A 5,256-nucleotide genomic window follows, 5' to 3' on the forward strand; every position below is an offset into this window, starting at 1 on the left:
TATTGGCCGTTCAAAAATAGACCTCACCTATTGATAATTCAAAGAACCATAGTCACTTAATTATCTATTTATAATATACTCAGGATTAAGAAAAATAACATATCTAAAATCGCTTGAGAATTAATACATTTCATAGAAATTTATCCTTAATTAAATCTCTTCCGATCCTCTCAGAATGACCATAATACATTCCAATATTTTATAATAAGCAAGACAGATTATTTCATAAAATATTGCAGTCTAAATAAAGTGCCCAACTTTATTTAACAACTGTGAGATAATTCATTAATTATGAGAACCTATGACCATGTCTTCTATAGACATATCCATATGATCATATACTACATAATTAATCTGGACCTTATACGTAAAATAAAACGTGCATAAGAATTGAAAATCCATACATTAAATCAGAAAATGAAATTACAATTAGTCTTGCTCCTAGAGCATAAATGTAACCAACTCCCACTTACTCTAAAGTAAGTCTGGAATCCTCTTAAGACCCATGCAATTTACATGCTTCTCAAACACACGTTCAGGAAGAGTTTTAGTAAAAGGGTCTGCTAGGTTCTCCTCAGATGCTATCTTAGTAACCACTGTATCTCCTCTATTAATGAAATCACAGATCAAGTTGTACTTTCTTAATATATGTTTCTACTTTTTGTGAGACCTGGGTTCTTTGGACTGTGCTACGGCCCCACTGTTATCATAGTAAAAGGTAATGGGTCGATCTGCATTTGGTATCACATGGAGATCCAAAAGAAATTTCTTAAGCCATACAGCTTCCTTTGCAGCTTCAGATGCAGCCACATATTTAGCTTCAGTTGTGGAGTCAGCAACACAAGTCTGTTTAACACTCCAACAAATGGCTCCCCCATTTAGGGTAAACACATATCCTGATGTTGATTTGCTAGAATCAATATCCCCTTAAAAATCAGAGTCCGTACAACCAAGGGTTTCAAGACTCCCACTGGAATACACCAACATATAATCCCTCGTTCTCTTTAAATACTTGAGTATATGTTTCACGGCAGTCCAGTGTTCTACTCCGGGGTCTGATTGGTATCGGCTTACTACTCCCACCGCATGGCAGATATCTGGCCTGGTACATAGCATGGTATACATGAGACTACCAATAGCCGAAGCATAAGGTTTCTTACTCATGAGTTCTTTCTCTTCAGGAGTTTTGGTGATTGCTCCTTAGAAAGATGAATTCTATGTCTGAAGGGTAGAAATCCCTTTTTGGAATTTTCCATGCCGAACTGTAACACCCCGTCCCGAATCGCACCGGAATCCGTGCACGTTGACCGAGGTTGACCGTTGACCCAAGGGGTCAAAAGTTGACTTTTTGACTTGGTGGGAATTTCGAGTTGACCAGGGTACCGTGGTGAAGTGCATGACGCCCTGAGTTCGTAGACTAGTAGCACGTCAAAAACGGAGCTACGGTTTGAAAGTTATGGGCGAAACAAGTTGCAGTCCAAACTGTCCAGGGGGTATCGGAGTTGACTTTTTGTTTCTGGGGAATTGAGCTTTGACTCATACATGGTTGTGAAGTGCTCGTCGATACGAGTTCACAGACTAGCGGCATGCTCAAAACGGACATCCGGTTAAAAAGTTATGGACGTTTGAAGTTTACCGGATACCGTATTATTTTAATGTTTTTTGGATCGGTAAACAGTGAAACGCCACGTGTCAGTTTCTGATTGGTCCACGTGGCATGAACAGTGTCACACAGGGGTTTTATTTGTTAAAACACTCGGGGAAGAGAGAGAAAGAGAGCGAGGAGAGAGAAAGAGAGAGAGGAGAGAGAGGAGAGAGAGAGAGAGAGTCACCGGCCGCCGGTCATTTTCATGTTTTCCGGCCTAGTTACTGTACATGCGCCGGCCAGCCAGATTGCCCACCTCATTTCTGGCAAAACCTCCAAATTTCACGGCGAACGGCCGCCGGACGCGCCCGGATCGGACGTTCGAAGTTTGGCGGCGATTTTTCCCCCTCCACCGCCGGCCACCGCGAATCGGCACTGTTCCGGCCATTTTCCGGCCACACGCGCCTGACAGCCTTGATCCTCTCCTCAAGTCCGGCCTACCCACCAAAAATCACGGCCATCGGACCACCGACGCCCCGGGATCGGAGCGTTTTCCGGCGAGGGGTTGGAAATCTTCAAACGGTGATTTCTCCGCCGTCTGACCTCCGTTTTGCTCACCGCCGGTCCCGTTGGATTGCTCTCCTCACGATCTACAAGTCTGCAAAATTTCACAGCCAACGGCCACCGCACCGACGGTTGCCGGTGACCGCGGCGGCCCGCCGGAAAATATTGTTCCGGCGAGTACCCGAAATTCCGACCAGCTCCAGTCCGCAGTGTTCGACCTCCTGAACCCAAATCCGACTTCCGTTTCCGCCAATTCGCGACGGTTTGGGAGAATTACGGAGCCGAAACTCGAAAAGCTTTCCGGCGAGATTCCGACCCCGTCGGGTCCGATCACCAGAAAGTAAGACCGAATCCGTGATCCTCATCACGCGAGCTTCGATTCGGTATATAACTCGTAAATTCTAGATAACGTTTGTGTTTTACCCCCGGGTACCGGGTATTATTTACCCGATTAAAATATTAATTTATTTGACTGTCTGTGAATTTTGTTCTAGGAGCACCGGTGAGTCGTAGAATTGATCCCGTAGTGGATCATGGGTTAATTGCGTGCTCCAGGTGAGTGACCCATCTTCAAATTAATTTTGGGAAATTAATTGGTGAATATATTATGTGTGATTCAAATATTTGGAATTTAATTCCTATGTGCCAAATATTTATTGGATTTATTGTGGAATTGTTTATGAATTTATTGGATTTAAGAAAATGTGCATTATATAAATTTATGCCATGTGAAATTATTTTATGGTTTTGAGGATTTTGAAATTGGTGTGGTTTTAATGGTAAATTGGGCACAATTTGATTTTCAAATATTTCAAGGAAAATATTTGGTTATGTTGGTGATTTCAATTTTTATAAAATATGCCCATGGAATATTATGAGATTTGATTATGATATTTCGAGAAATTATTTATGTTTGGAAAAATGTGAATATTTGAATTGATGGATTTTGGGAGTTGGTGGATTTGAAAATCATGGAATTTATGGTATTGGTTATAAAGAATTGTGGAGAATTTCCCAGTTCAAGCGGATGGATTATGCCCGCTATGCTTATGAAAAATGTGAAATTTGTTTTATGATTTAAATTTATGGATTTTATAATTTTTAGATGCACCGTGCACGTACTGGTGTTCTGATTATGTGATATGGTATATGTGATATAGTTAGTGTGCACACGGTTGTGATTAGCGCGCAGGTGATGTGATTAGCGCGCAGGTGGGTGTGAGTAGCGCGCGGTTGATATTATGAGGGTGTCCTGTGGATGCCATCGGAGAGGGTAGGCCACCCCCCTTTGGCCGGGACACCAGGTTAGCAGCGGCGCAGTGGGACGCCACGCGACCGTATGCCGGTTTCTCTCTATAACCTCCTGTCTGGCAGTACCTCGGGACGCTGGGTACTCTGGCGCCACTGGTATATAGTGGGTGCATCAAATGATTTTCAGAACTGTGTTTTAAAAATAAAATGTTTGGAAACTGTATTGGAATTAAAATTATAATTATTACTGTTCTGGTATTTATTTGATGTCTTGGTTTTTGGGAATACGAACAAGAGGTTTTGTGAAAAGGTTTTAAAAGGGGAACCTTTCCAACTGAGAGACTTGTAAGGGTTTTGAGAGAAATTATTATTTTCCAATTAATTATTATCTATCTATTGTATTACCGTGGTATTATTGTATAGTAGATAGGGTCACTCACTGAGATGATTAGCATCTCACACTCTTAAATTTCGTTCCTCTAGGTACCAGGTTGTCGGTGTTCATCCGGAGCGGACTTGATCTTCCTCGCTGTTTTACTTCGTGAAGTACCCTGTTCTTCTTTATTGCGGTTGTACTATTTCTTTCACTCTTGTTGTATTTATTTTGCACTGGATTACTGTTTTTATATTGAAGTGCTGAAATTTGTGGAAACAATTTGTAGTCTGTGGGAGGAATAAGGGGATGCTGTTAGAAGTGTGTTTTCAGTGCAGGTAATTTGTGGTAAGTAAATCCCTTAGGGGAGGCTCTGCCGGATTTTCCGTTGGAGGGTTCGGTAGAGTTTCCATGGGATCAGGGCTGTCTAGGGTTCCGGGGAAGGAATTCTGGACGGGTCCTGACAGAACTTGGTCACTATTTTATCAATGTAGGAAGCTTAGGATAGAGCTAACATCTTCTTCTTCCGGTTTCGTAAAAGTTTGATTCCTAGAATATAGTTAGCTTCACCCAAGTCCTTAATATCAAACTGCTCTTTCAGGTAACCCTTTACGTCTGACAACACTTTCACATTATTTCCAATTAATAGAATGTCATCTACATAAAGAACCAGAAAACAACCACTATTCCTTGAATCTTTTTATACACACATGGTTCATCAGGGCTTTTCTCAAAACTATATAATTTGATAACTTGATCAAACATGATGTTCCATGATCTGGATGCTTGCTTAAGTCCATAAACAGACCTATGTAACTTGCAAACCATGTGCTCTTGATCTTTTGTTATAAACCCTTCCGGTTACTGCATATAAACGTCCTCTTCCAACTTCCCATTTAGAAAAGCTGTTTTGACATCCATTTGCCAGATCTCATAATCGAGAGCTACTGCTACAGCTAAGAGAATCCGGACAGATTTAAGCATGGCTACTGGCGAAAAGGTTTCATCATAATCGATGCCCTCTTTTTAGGTGTAACTTTTTTGCCACCAATCTAGCTTTGAAGGTTTCAACATTCCCATCTGGTCCTCTCTTTCTCTTGTAGATCCACTTACACCCAATTTGTTTTACCCCTTTAGGTGCTTCTAGAAGAGACCAGACTGAGTTAGAATCCATAGATTCCATCTCACGGTCCATGGCCTTTCTCCATTCTTGCACATCAACATCCTCCAATGCCTCTCTGTATATGGCAGGGTCGTCATTGGGATTATCCAAAACGACTTGATAAGTCTCTCCTAACAAGACATACCTTGCAGGTTTACGTATCATTCTCCCACTACGAGTTTGTTGCACTGGTTGTTGTACATGTACAGGAGGATCCAAGTTTTGTGGTTCAAGTGGATTATCAATCTCTTCATTATATCCTTGTTCTTGAGTTTCTTGAATTTGGTCCTGAGCTATTTCCTGTGTTTGTTCACCTTCGGG

This window comes from Ziziphus jujuba, chromosome 8 (genome assembly GCF_031755915.1).
Source record: "Ziziphus jujuba cultivar Dongzao chromosome 8, ASM3175591v1".
Lineage (NCBI taxonomy): Eukaryota > Viridiplantae > Streptophyta > Magnoliopsida > Rosales > Rhamnaceae > Ziziphus > Ziziphus jujuba.